The 15,098-nt window shown below is 43.8% G+C and overlaps 1 protein-coding gene across 1 annotated transcript in view; it reads left to right on the top strand.

Moving 5' to 3' along the window:
- Positions 1-15,098, top strand: part of LOC126094991 (semaphorin-2A-like) — a 1,391,554-nt gene that overhangs the window by 446,124 nt on the left and 930,332 nt on the right. The window lies entirely within an intron of this gene.

Here is a 15,098-nt window from a genome sequence, read left to right as displayed (position 1 = left end):
AATGACTTAGTTAAAGAAACAAGTCAGACAATACAGAATCTATTATCAAGAAAGAAAAAAACATTTAAATCCATTGACACAATTGTGAAGCAAGAAGAAAACGTGAACTTCCCAACAGAACTCCTAACTCCGCTCAATGTTTCCGGTATGCCGTCGCAAAAAGTCTTCTAAACAACATGAAAGGAGACGAAATAAGAAAATAGGCAGGGAAGCTCTCATACTTACGCTCCAAATGCACTGATTTAATTTAACCTGGCACTTAGCTTTCCGGTCAGATAAGCGTACCGTAGGGCTGTCAATAAGGCTCAAGGTCAAACGTTCCAATGTTACGAGGAAATAACATTTTTTGCTCAGACAAAGTGTAGGCTGACATAGCGTATTCGCTTTTTGAATATCCACAAACTTCTTTGTCTTTGCACCTGAAAACAGAAGACTTAAGGCGATTTGTAGGAGTACACTGTCAAGAAGTTTTAATGCTGTACACGTGGCCATGATTAGCCGCATTATCTTTATTTTTGCAATTACAAAAAAACAGAAATAGGAGCGGCCTTTGTAACTAGTTACCTTCAAAAGAAGAAAAACTTGCCGTTACCAACAAATGCTTCGTTGAAACTAAAGACCCTTAGTCTGAATAAGAGATTGATAGTTAAATGGAGGTAACATGCAAAAATAATTCGTAAATATAGCAATATAGCGTGAGCGTAAGATTCGGGGGCCGTTGGCATATCTAGTATAATGTTCACAGGTGTGTGACCACATGCTCATGTTGTTTACATACACAAGTAGTGGTCGTTGATGGTATGTGGACAACTTGAGGATGTGGTTGCACAGCCATAAACGTTTCACTGAAAATTCCGTGTAGATTTCAACTACTTTACAAAATCATTACAGGTAAAATGGATGTGCTAGGACAGTACGTCTATTTTGAAAGTGCAGTAGGTGGCCACTTTATCCTCCGACATATCTGACGTCATGAACGCTGAACAGCTGATGTAAAACTTGCACTCAGCTTTTATATTGCAGACAACAGAGAGGTATGCACATCAACTTAAAAACAAGTGTCTCTCCATACCGTGTGGGTTAAGCTTGTCGTTTCACAGAGTCCATATTATAGTCTCAACGTCATGTTCGTGAATAGGTTTTTATTGATTAGTGCCGATAGATACAAATAAAATTTTCGCGTTAAATACGGAAAGCTAACGTGTCTGTCAAACAGTATTTAAAAAAGTCATCTATACATGGGCAGTCGTAACGAAAACACACGAAATTATGCGACAGGATTATCTCGGATAAGGCCGATGTGATGTTTCCATCAGAATGCTGCGAAATACAAGGACGCATGCGAAATTTAGCGAGGATTATCCCCGCAGTGCGAATACATAGCCCGGTATTTCAACAGTGTAAGTCAATTTTAATGGCTGGCAAATTGACGGATATTGGTGGCATTAAATCTGCGTGCTCTTGATATTCGTCACAATAGTTCAGTCATCAGAAATCGGCTCCCCGCTATTTACGCGGCATTAGCACCAATTTCGCTTTTAATTCCCGGCTCTGTGTTTGCGTGCGAGTCGCTCGTTTGATTTCGTTTGCACTTGTATGTGTCACCCTACGTAACAGAGTGTAATTTTCTTTTATTAACAACACATTCTTTTTTAACATGAGGCTAATACGCTTTGATTATATCGATATTTTTTGTGTTACTTAATAATTTAGATGGAAGAACAGATACTATTAAAGTGAAAAGTCACAAGACAAATACTCGATATTATCGTCTTGATTTAGTGCGTATGGGGTTTGTGTGAGAAGGAACAGCCTGCTATGGTAACTAGGATCACCCGTGTATCTGATGGCTTGATCGACTTACATTCATGATCCAAAACATTACGATCACTGCCTACCACGAGAATGACTCCCACCAGGTTGCGTTGTGGGTTCCTGATATGGCGAGGAAAGTACACAGCGCAACAGAATAAAAGGATCAGTTTTTCGAAACCCCGTAATTGTCTCTCTGGAAAGATCGCCATGAACTCCGCCCTTCCCTTTACCTCCATTTCGCTCTTTCTTTTGACGTGTCTGCGATGGAGGTCAGAACCGCGACACCTAACGTTGATAACACGCGGTTTCCTTACGGGTGGGCGAGGGAAAACGTTTCGGACATACCGTCGCGCAGAATAGACACGAAAAAGCCTCAGAAAAAGGAATAAAGGGCGTAAATGATATCATTCTTTCCCTTTGGTCGTCGATTTCCACCCATTAACCGGTCGGAGACGACAGTGTGCAGTGCAGTGAGTAACAGGAGGACGTTGTTGACAATCATTCACACTGCAGACCCCCGCGGAAGTTTCAGCCATCTCTAAGGACATTGTGGGGTTGCGTCCAAATTGAATGTGATCGCAACTCTTTCGAGCGCAGTGCAAACACAATTTTTGCTCTCGTTACAGGTTGGAACCACTAGGGACCGTTCAAACCATTCGACAGAAGTTGAAAGTGATCCGAAGCAGCAAGGGATTATTATGCATTTTCAGCCCTCTTGATTTGCGTCCTCGTGTAACGTGATCAATGGGAGGGGGTGGGAGGGGGGGGGGTTGATGTATTATTGACACACGCGTGAATAAAACGGCAAAAGGTCCCCGTAAAATCCAGTCAGTCCGGCAAAACCCTCGACGGCGTTTGCCTACCTTTGTTGACAATTTCAGAAATGTGCCTTTGCAGAATCAACTTTCGAGTTAGTTGTAGGCGGCTGCAGGCAGGCATCTGGATTAGGAGAGGTGTGAAGGGGTTGTCTGCTTGCACGTCCACAGTAGCTCCACTCTGTACATGAGGGCAAAAATTGTGATCTCGACGCACTCCAAATGGGAGTGATCACGTTGAATGGGGATACGCCTCCACAATGTCCATAGGGAAGGGTTAAATCGTCTAGAGCAGGGGCGGGCAAACGTTGCACGCGGCTCATGAGCGCACAGCGCTGCACGTGTGCTGCTCGCGCGCAACCGTCAGCCGGGGCAATGGCGACAGCGGGCAGGTTGCGGCAGTGTAGTGCCAGGCCAAGTTGCGGACGTTGATACGAAGCGAGCACTACGTAATAAACGTTGTATTTTAAGAACCGGAAAATACAGAGTGAATCAAGGAAACGGATAAGAGGAGATTTTCTGTCTTTTAAAAAGTAATGGGATAATTATTTTTTCTTTGTGAAAAAGCGTGAGATTTGCTGTCTTTTAAAAAGTAATGGGAGAATCATTTTTTCTTTGTGCAAAAGCGTGGAAATTCGAACTGTTTAATACGTGGCACTACTCTCGTTGGTCAGCGGAGGTTTAGTATTGAAAGCCATTATAATAAATTTCACAAGGACGAGTACAATTTATTGCCGGATTCTGAGCGGATGGGGAAATTGACTGAGCTTAAGAATAGCGATCTGACGATACTAGATGAATCTGTCGTAATTGCTGTTGTCACGAGAGATCTGCGACTTTCTATCGTCATGTCTCTGATCTAACTGATTTAACATTTTATGGAGCACTGTTTTCAGTTTTTCAGGACGACAACAATAATAGCCCAGCGGTACGTGCAAGTTATAAGATTGCGTTTAATATAGCGTGAGCTGGAAAATCATTTGCTGAATTAATAAGTCTCGATTAAGAGCAAACGTCAGTGATGAAAATTTACGTGACTGATGGCGTTTACCTGTATGTAGAAATTTTGTTCTAGATATTAAACGTATTGTAAACGCCACCTGTGGTAATTAAATAAAACGTATCGTAGGTAACAGGTACTCTTTCAAACCATGATTTCTTTCAAGCACTCCTACTAAGCTTATTCCTTCATTCGATAAAGCAAGCTAGGAAACAAAACGCATTACAGAGGAAGGAGAGGACAGAAGGTATGGTGGGGAGGGGAGATAAGCGGGTGGCCAGCTTGCCCCTGTGTGCACGCAGAACACCTGTTAACTGCACGCGTGCAAGTGCACCACACACGTGCAGGATTTCTGCCCGCCCCTGGTCTAGAGTGTCAGCAATGTGAGAGGCTGTCAGGAACGTCATTGTGCTGCTCGTACTACTGAAAACTGTAGTTTTCGGCCGCGGAATGGATAGGAATCAACGCCCCAAGGAAAAGGTTGATGTGATTGATGTCCTTTATGGCATCCCCTGAGGCCTTTTCGAGTCGGTTTTGAGCGGCGGTGTTCAAATTGTTCAAATGGCTCTGAGCACTATGGGACTTAACATCTGGGGTCATCAGTCTCCTAGAACTTCCCGAGGCAGGATTCGAACCTGCGACGCAGCAGTCGCGCGGTTCCCGACTGAAGTGTCTAGAACCGCTCGGCCACAACGGCCGGCAGCGGCGGTGTGTCTGAAATGTTTTCTGCGGTCGCCCGTGAGAAAACCGGGTCATTTCAACGCTGCGCGTCGTGGTTCTGTCGTGCATCGCGAAGTGGTCGAAAGAATGGGGAAAGGGGGCGGGGTGAAGACCTTCTCATAATGTGAGATGTCCACGGTGGAGCTTGGCAGAGTTGTGGTGAAATTTGGTACCATTGTGAAATTATCACCCCACTCTGGACGTCATATGAACTTCAGCGCTCTGGTCTAATTTTCGCATGTGAAACGTCTTCGAGCCCGTTGCAGGTCCCCACGGTTTTGCATCATTACAGATAAATGCTGTAGGCACCTTTACGCTAAAAGCTCTGCGTCGCAAACGGAGACGATTACGGGGTTTCGGTGAGAGACTCGAGTGGAAAAATCTACTGACATATGCAACTTAAACAAAGGGCAGATTGTTATGTCTACATCTACATCTACATATATACTCCGCTAACCACCAAGCGGTGTGTAGCGGAGGGCACAATTCGCGCCAAAGCCATATTTAGCCCCCCTCTGCTCCACTCGCGTATCGCGCGAGGGAAAAATGACTGTCTGAACGCCTCAGTACGATCTCTGATTTCCCTTATCTTTGAATGGTGATCGTTGCGCGATTTGAAAGTTGCTGGTAATAATATATGCTCTACATTCTCGGTGAAGATCGGATTTAGGAATTTAATGAGCAGTCCCTTCCGTTTATCACGTCGTCTATCTGCAAGTGCGTCCCACTTCAAACTTTCAATGAGATTTGTAACGCTCTCGCGATGGCTAAATGTACCAGTCATGAATCCTGCCGCTCTTCTTTGGACCTTCTCAATCTCTTGAATCAGACGAAACTTGTAAGGGTCCCATACAGACGAGCAATACTCTAGGACTGGACGAACTAATGTATTGTAAGCTATTTCCTTTGTTTGAGGACTGCATCGCTTCAGGATTCTACCAATAAATCGCAATCTAGAGTTTGCCTTACCTGTTACTTGAGTGATCTGATCATTCCATTTGAGATCATTTCGAACAGTCACACCCAGATACATGACGGGTGTTACCGCTTCCAAAAACTGGGCATTTATTTTGCATTCGTACATTAATGGGGATTTTCGCCTTGTTGTATGCAGTAGGTTACACTTACTAATATTGAGAGATAACTGCCAGTCATTACACCATGCATTTATTTTCTCCAAATCCTCATTGTTTTTTTGCACAACTTTCGTGTGATACTACTTTCCTGTAGACTTCAGCATCATCGACAAACACTCTAATGCCGCTGCCAATACCATCAACCAGATCGTTTATGTAAATCGTAAAAAGCAGCGAACCTATTGCGCGGCCCTGGGGCACAACTGTAGTTATGCTAGTTTCTGTTGAAGTCTCCCTCTTCAGGACGACAGACTCCTCCCTGTCTGCTAGAAAACTTTCTATCCTACCGCATATGTAATCGGATAGACCGTAATCGCGCACTTTTTGGAGCAAGAGACAGTGCGAAACTGAGTCGAACGCTTTTCGAAAGTCGAGAAATATGGCATCAGCCTGGGAGCCGGTATCAAGAGCCCGTTGTGTATCATCCACAAAGAGGGCCAGCTGTGTCTCGCATGACCGCTGTCTCCTAAAACCGTGCTGGTATCTGCAGATGAGCTTCTCAGAGTCTATAAAGGTCATTATGTCCGAACACAAAATATGTTCCATGATTATACAACAAATAGGTGTCAGTGCAATTGGCCGGTAATTATGTGCATCCGATTTTCTACCGTTTTTGTAGATTGCTATGACCTGGGCCTTCTTCCAGTCCCGTGGAACTTTCCGCTGTTCCAATGATCTCTGATAGATGATCGATAAGAATGGTGCTATATTTGTAGAATGTTGTTGTTGTTGTGGTCTTCAGTCGAGAGACTGGTTTGATGCAGCTCTCCATGCTACTCTATCCTGTGCAAGCTTCTTCATCTCCCAGTACGTACTGCAGCCTACGTTCTTCCGAATCTGCTTAGTGTATTCATCTCTTGGTCTCCCTCTTCGATTTTTACCCTCCACGCTGCCCTCCAATACTAAATTGGTGATCCCTCCATGTCTCAGAACATGTCCTACCAACCGATCCCTTCTTCTAGTCAAGTTGTGCCACAAGCTCCTCTTCTCCCCAATTCTATTCAATACCTCCTCATTAGTTATGTGATCTACCCATCTAATCTTCAGCATTCTTCTGTAGCACCACATTTCGAAAGCTTCCATTTTCTTCTTGTCTAAACTATTTATCGTCCACGTTTCACTTCCATACTTGGCTACAGTCTGTACAAATACTTTCAGAAACGACTTCCTGACATTTAAATCTGTACTTGATGTTAACAAATATTTCTTCTTCAGAAACGCTTTCCTTGCCATTGCCAGTCTACAATTCATATCCTCTCTACTTCGACCATCATCAGTTATTTTGTTCCCCAAATAGCAAAACTCCTTTACTACTTTAAGTGTCTCATTTCCTAATCTAATTCCCTCAGCATCACCCGACTTAATTCGACTACATTCCATTATCCTCGTTTTGCTTTTGTTGATGTTCATCTTATACCCTCCTTTCAAGACGCTGTCCATTCCGTTCAACTGTTCTTCCAAGTCCTTTGCTGTCTCTGACAGAATTACAATGTCATCGGCGGACCTCAAAGTTTTTATTTTTTCTCCATGGATTTTAATACCTACTCCGAGCTTTTCTTTTGTTTCCTTTACTGCTTGCTCAATATACAGATTGAATAACATCGGGGATAGGCTACAACCCTGTCTCACTCCCTTCCAAACCGCTGCTTCCCTTTCATACCCCTCGAGTCTTATAACTGCCATCTGCATTTGTAGCATAGTCAACTGATAATCTATCGGGGATGTCCCTTCGCCAGGGAACGAGTGTCTTGGAAACGGCGAACATGATCTGCTATTCACGTGACACTGTCGTGGTGATCTACGGAAATTGGGTGAAGGACGGTGAAGCGAAAGGAAGGCAATTATGGTGCTCCGCTCCCATAAACTGCATCGTCAATTACGATTGCAATGAGCACTGGATCACCTAGATTGGACTGTGGATCAATGTAAACGAGTCCCTGCTCGGATGAATCACCTTTGTTGTTATACCAGGTCGACAAGTGTCGGGATACATCGTCATGCAGGGAGAAGACTGCTCGAAGCATGCACCAAGCAGTCTAGACAGGCCTCTGGGGGATATTCACCTGGGCTTCCATTGTGTCTTTCAGCAGACTCTTCATCAATGTTGTAGTGTCTATAAATCCTGCCTGGTCGGTTCGTTAGATAGACAATCAAATAACAGTTTTGTGGTAAGATCCTATGGGACCAAACTGCTGAAGTCAGTCATCGGTCCCTAAGCTTACACACAACCTAATCTAATTTCAACTAACTTACGCTAAGAACAACACAAACACCCATGCCCGAGGGGGGACTCGAACCTCCGACGGGAGCAGCCACGTGGTCCGTAACAAGGCGCCTCTGACTGCGCGGCTACCCCGAGCGGCCAAGTCGTATTAATGAGGTTTTTTACAATAAGACAGGATACAATGTTTAACTTTGAAAGATGTGTCGCAAACAAAGAGCGACATACAAGATAATCAGTGGTCTTCAGAATAGACAAACTCAAGTCTGTGTTGTGTAAAAATTCCTGACGAAGTCACTAACGTTGGCGCTGCTATACAACTGGCTGTCACCAGTCGGCGCGGCGCTTATGTCCTCTTGAGCTCGGGGCCAGTGCTGTCGCGTTGTCGTCTTGGAAGAGAGGTCGGTCAGCGTGCGATTGGCTGACTTCTTCTCACAGCTTTTTCTTCCCTGTCGTTCCCGACTAGCGTTCCAGCGCTGACTTTGCGTCGTAACACACTGGACCTGTGATAGTCATCAAAGACACCATGACAGTCGTGGTCAGCAGCACCCACATCCTTTCATGCTTGATATCTTCCCTGATGGCGATGGTATCTTCCAGCAGGATAACTACTTGTGTCAAAAGGTCTGAATCGCGATGATGTCCTCATCCCCTACATCTAGCCCTCCTACCAACTTTGATCCTCCTCTACTGCACCCTGTGTTTTTTCCCGAGGGCACCCTCTCTCCCTTCTCTCCCTCCTCCCTTCCTACCCCCTCCTCCGCCGGGCTTCACCTACCCCTCCCCTACCTTCTTTCCTCCCCCTCCCATCTCCTCTGCCATTGGCATCTACACACTCCCTCCTCTCCCCCCCCCTTTCCCCCAATGGGCAGGTCCCCAGACCCGTACACGTATAGTGAACTATCGCGCACCGGAGATCATCGCCAAGTGTTTGTGTGTGCCGTCGTGTTCGTGCTCGAGTTTTCCACTGTTTAATCGTTTGTGCTCCACCATTCGCGTGTGTCATCTGTCATCTCTGTATGTGCCCATGTGTCTGAACATTTTTATTTTGGACTCTGCAACTGTTAATGGCTCCGTGTGCTTTACTTTGTATCTCTACGTTTGTTTAGCCACCATGTCTGTTCTGCGATTGTCTTCTTTTGTATCATTAGTTTTACCTGTGGCCGAAGAGCGGCGTAGTATGCCGCCGCTGGACTACCTGTATCAGGTGTGCAATTAACAATTAAAAAAAAAGGTCTGAATAGCACTGCGGACGATTGAGGAGCGTCATTGTGAACTCACGATGATCTCTTCTTCGCAAAATTTTCCTGATATGAACCTAACGGAATACGTCTGACACGTTATCAAGTGCCAGCTCCGAACCCGTAAACCACCGATTTATAATTTACAGAAATTACACAGGCACATGTAACTACATATCTCCACAAACATAGAAAGGTATACCATCGTGCTCTTAAGCATGTGACCAATATGTTTTGCCACTTCAGTGTACGTCTACATCCTACCATTTTCACGTCACGTCCGGACGACCTGCTGCTTTTGGACACACTGCTCTCACCGAGATAAGAGAAGCTTGCAATAAGAGCGGCTGTGTTGTGTGTTCTACACACTAGGTATTTCCATCATCTTCGACACCAGATTTTTGTAATACGAAATTTAATTTGCATATTGCGAATCTAAATTGGCTTCAGCTGTACTATTTATTGGTGACATATAAAATTTGTGTCGGACTGGGATTCGAACCCGTATTTCCAGTTTTCAAGCTAGCTGTCCCTTTAATTGCTTCGGATACCCGAGCACGCCTCCAAGACCGAACCAAACTTCTGTGTTTCACACTTGTCCACATCTCGTAAGGCTCGCACAAGCACTGTGTGATTCCCGCCAGATACGAACATTGGATATGGTCGTTGATTTAGCCAGTCATTATGTAATTTTTCAATGTCCGTGTTCACAATTGATGTGAAGCAATGTTCCCTCAGACAGATGTTTCGGTGCGGCTCCCCCCCCCCCCCCTTTTCACCGTCGGTGGTTCGAGTCCTCCCTCGGGCATAGGTGTCTGTGTGTTGTCTTCAGCGTAAGTTAGTTTAAGTTAGATTAAGTAGTGTGGTAAGCCTAGGGACTGACGACCTCAGCAGTTTGGTCCCATAAGAACTTCCCAAAAATTTCCAGACGCTGCCTGACGACCCACTGCTGCTCGTTAACTATTACGAAATTTTATTTCCAAATTGCGAATCTAAATTCACTTCAGCAGTAGTATTTATTTGTGATCCACGAAACTTCGTGCCGGCTCGGATTGGACAACAGACAGCCGAAGCAGGAAATTCCAGTTCGAGTCCCAGTCTAACATATAACACCGATAAATAGAAGAGCTGAAGTCAGTTTAATTCGCAATTTCTGAGCAGCTGTGGACTTCAGACAGAGAATGGATATCTCGTGATAAGTCGGAAGAGCAATCACATAGAAAGGATAGTGTCTTCAAAAAGAAAGCATGAAAATGATCATCAATCAGAGCGAAATAACTGTAATCCTAAGTACCCTACTTAAATCATGGGATGCTGAGGGAATTAGATAGGGAAATGAGTTACGAAAAGTAGCAGACAAGTTTTGCTACTCGAGCTGCAAAAGAAATCCAACGGTTGATGTAGAAAGGTTATGAAAATGCAGACTGCCGCGTGGAGTGGCCGCAAGGGTTGAGGCACCATGTCACGGATTGCGTGGCCCCTCCCGCCGGAGGTTCGAGTCCTCCCTCGGGCATGGGTGTGTGTTGTTCTTGGCATAAGTTAGTTTAAGTGTAAGGCTAGGGACCGATGACCTCAGCAGTTTGGTCCCTTGGGAATTCACACATATTTGAACGTTTGAAATGTAGACTGGGAATAACAAGTAAAACTTTTCTGAAAAAGAAAAATTTGTTAACATTAAATATAAATTTAACTGCTACGAAGTTAGCCATGAAGCTATTTCTCTGGAGAGTAGCTATATATGAAAGATAAACGTGTGTGATAAAGAGGTCATACAAAACTTCCTGGCAGATTAAAACTGTGTGCCGGACCGAGATTCTAACTGTGGACCTTTGCCTTTTCCTTCGCAGGAGAGCTTCTGTAAAGTTTGGAAGCTAGGAGACGAGGTACTGGCAAAAGTAAAGCTGTGAGGTCGGGTCGTGTGTCGTGCTTGGCTAGCTCAGACGGTAGAGCGGTTGCCGGCCAAGGCGAGGGTCACGAGTTCGAGTCTCGCTCCGGCACACAGTTTTAATCTGCCAGGAAGTTTCATAACAGCCACACTCCGCTGAAGAGTGAAAATACCCTTTCTCGAGGTCATACAAGTAGTGAATAAGAACTCTGAAACGTGGTGCTACAGCAGTATGTTACGATTATATGGGTATATAGGTTAGCTAGTGAGGAGATAGTGACTCGAATAAGAGAGAATATACATTTGTGACAGTACTAAAATAACTGATGGCGTGCTCCGACGCATGAAGGTTTTGTCAGCTTACTGAAGGTCGAAGTGCGGAAGATTAAACTGTGGAGGGAGCGCAAATATTGATTGCAGTATGCAGAAACCGGGAGTCTTGCACAGAGTAGACTAGTGTGGAGAACTGGCTCAAACCAGTCTGCAGGTATTCAGCATTTATCATTAAGGGGAGGTTTATCGTATTTGGCTCGAAAAAAACATGTCCTTTGAGAATTTTTTCTCGGGATGTGTTATAGATATCAATGTCAAATTTGGTCAAAATATTTATTGATATTTTCTTTACATACTGGAAGTTTTTCGACAGGAAATGTCGTAGGGCAAAGGCGGAAGTGCCGTCGGAACGAAACAAAATTTCGATGTAGACCTCCACACGCGGTATGTCACAGGTCAGCCGGCTCGTCTGAAATCAAAATTGAGTTGACGACAGCGAAGTACATAAGATTCTTTAGGAGTTATGCCTCGCTTAAATTATTTGGACCATAGGAAACAAAATGGCGGTCATTTGAAGAAATAGGGTTTTTGTCATCGATTTTTCGACTACGTCGGCCAAGTAAAAATTTTTATAGTTGATGGATCGGAATAAAAGTGGTACAACTCCTAGACAATTTAGTTAGCTTCGTCGGAAATAAAGACTCATGCCAATCGGTTCAGTAGATTTGAAGTTACCGTACCGCGCGATGAAAAAATGTCATTTCGAGAAAAACGTGTTTAAAGTTTTGACTACACATAAATGCTATATTATGCAACTTACGTCCAATCTGCTATTCTGGATCCATAAACTAGTCCTTCCTCTTCCTCATAGAGGGCATTCTCCTCGATCTGGGCCATCCTGCACTGCTCCAGAGCCGGTCGCACGGCCGGTGACAGGCGGTTTTCGCCAGTTTGAATCCGGTGGTCGTCCGAATGCTTGGCGAACTGCGTCGAAAAGAGACTCAGGGTGACATCCATCGTTGTCATGGTCTTCATAATTGCTGAATACTTTTAGTTAAAGATGATCACTACCAGGAAAGTCGCCATCTACACAGTCTTCGCACCAGAATGCAAATGCTTGGGGGCTAACTTCCAAACACACTCGTTCAAACTTTCATCTGAATTTCGTGTGTTTCCTTCCAAGCACCGGTACAGTAACTCGTCGTCCGAAAGAAAAAAAAAAAACTGGTGCGTGAAAAAGACCGATATCAGGCAGGTGCATTTTTTTGTTCAACCGCGAATAACAAACATTTTCGTTCCGTATTCGGAAAAACCGTTTCAGGCGTGGATTCTAAACACTTTTACGGATCCAAAAATGCAATTTAATAAAATAGATTTTTTTGAACCATAAGATAGTAAACCTCCCCTTAATTCCAACCTACAGGTTGCACTGTTTTGTTTGAACACGAACAGCAACTGTTCAGTGTGCTCAGTGCGTTTGAAGTGTTAGTCGTGGTCAGAATAGGGTTCTGTTTACCTGTGAGTGCATTAGGTCGGATGTAAGTGAATACGAACGTGACCAAGCTGTTGTTGCCCGACTGGTCGGTGATTCTGGAACCAAGGGAGACGAAACGTTTGATGTTAAAAGAGACACCGTGTCGAAGATTTATTGCGTATACAGGCAATGGGGTTAATATAATTCAGTAAGTCACAACGCGGACAAAAGTGTGTGTTGAGTGGTCGCTATGGATGGTAGTTGAAGAGGATTGTGAAAAACAATACGATAAAGACAGCTCCAAAAATCACTGCAGAACTGAATATCTCATTCGCAAGCCACGTAAACACTGTAGAACCACGAAAGTAGCTCCATAAGCTGGGAACTGCAGGGCGAACTGGCATTCGAAAACCACTGATCATGGGGCAGATGCCGATAACAGGAGAACGTGGTGCTAAAACCGTAAAAAATAGACTATGGAGCAATGGAAGGATGTCATGTGGTGGGATTAGACGTTTTTCACTCAGTTTCAATATCAGACCGAGTCTACAGTCCAAGAGTGAAACATGGCGGCTATTGGTAATGATTTGGACAGGCATATAGTGGTACTGCATGAGCCCCATGGTTGCTCTCAAACGTCGCATTACTGCAAAGGATTATCTGACAATTTTGGCTGATCAGGTCCATTCCGTGGTACTGTCTTAGTTCCCTAGTGGTGATGCTTTGCTCAACGACGAGAGGACGCCTTTTTCACCAGCTCGCAACGTCCAGGACTGGTTTCCTGAGCACGAGGATGAATTTTCACATCTACCCTGGACACCACACTCAGTAATTCAATATTGTTGAGCCTTCGCGGTCTAGTTCGAAGAGAAGTGTGTGTGACCACCACCCACTATCATTTCGTTACCTGAACTTGTCGCTATTTCGCAGGAAGAATAATGTAAGATTCTCTTGAAAACCATGCAGGGCTTGTATTCATCCATCCGAAATGATTGGAAGCTGTTTACAAGCCAACGGTTTTCCTACACCGTATTAGGTACGACCATGACAGTAATTTGTGTTTGTTGTGTTTCAAATAAAAGTGTACCGAGAGAGAGAGGGAGAGGGAAGTGGGGGAGGAGGGTGGAGTGAGAATCGTAGCATACTAAGAAATTGATGACACAAATCATTTCGTTTCATGTGATTTCCAAAAATTATATCGCGAAAATGACTAAACACCTAAAGTGGTTTCCGTTCGATTTTGACGCAAAGTGAAGATAATTATTGCCTAACAACGCATTTCTCAGGTGAATATGGTTTAGGAGTTTAAGCACATCGACAGGTGCCCGGAAACGTAGTGCTGTCTTTGTGGACCCCAACTGTTTGTCACACGACTACAAGCTCTCAACTAATGACGTTCATGCAGTATTCCCTAATACAAGCTCTGGCTGGTTTCTACGTTTACTCGCTAACTAAATGCGCAAGTTTGCCTGTGGCTGCTCGCAATTTAAATTAACGTTAACTCGGAATGCATTTGTGTTGGCTGTGAGTAATCTACGAGACAGGAATCGAGAGGTTTTCGCGGAGAGAGGAAACTCTCAGATGTTTCTTTTCCCATCGCCACGCAACTAAGCCATGTTTTGGGAAATTCATTTATGAAGCCATGAGACTTTATACGAGGATGACAGCGTGATAGACATCGTGCTGAAAGGTGTGATTTCTGAAAGGAAATATAAAATACAGTGATTAATTTGAACTTGTTTATGAATCCATCTCAGCGTGGCTTGTGCAACTATTTTGTCTCACCATGATATATTTTAGATCATAATTATTAATCAAGGTTTTATCTAATTTTGCAGAATATTCTACAATTTTCGATTTAGTCTCAGCTGCTCGTAGCGTTGTTACTTAATACTTGTTGTGTTAGGAAATGAATGTACGAGCATATCTTTTTAAATAATATGTAACACATTATATTAATTAAAACGACGCACGACTGGGACAAAATGTTGAAAGCCAAATTAATTACACCTTGAGTCCTGTGAAAGTTACATTACCGGCCACTCTTAATTTTCAAAGTAATGAAAATTATTCGCTATTGCACTGGGTCTCTTTAAAGTAGAATTTCTGCCCGAGATGGAAATGAGGGTTTATTAATTCTTCATAACATACATTCCTTATCATTTCAGTTCAGTTTGATGGACATATATTACGTTTACCAGTGAGAAGCTCTTTATACCAGGGAAACTTTTATTTATATGAAGCCATCATTTTTGCGAAGTTTACTAGCCTTCGAAAAGAGAGTTGATTTTAATGTAGAGGAGACTTCCGTGGATACCTTGATTTGTGTGAATAATAAGTATGCTATGCTCTACATTCGCGAGCAAGTGAATTAAAAGGAAGGATATGATAATAGTGCACCTTACATGATAATAAATAATTTTGCTAGCGAAACGGGTCACGTTGGTTGTACTCTGGCACTGTGATCATAAAAATCCAGAGAATGCCTTATAGGACGTAAGATGTGAACTGGGTTTGT

Source organism: Schistocerca cancellata, chromosome 8, assembly GCF_023864275.1.
Source record: "Schistocerca cancellata isolate TAMUIC-IGC-003103 chromosome 8, iqSchCanc2.1, whole genome shotgun sequence".
Classification (NCBI taxonomy): Eukaryota; Metazoa; Arthropoda; class Insecta; order Orthoptera; family Acrididae; genus Schistocerca; species Schistocerca cancellata.
The sequence above is the reverse complement of the archived record's forward strand: the minus strand, read 5'-3'. Positions and strand labels throughout refer to the sequence as shown.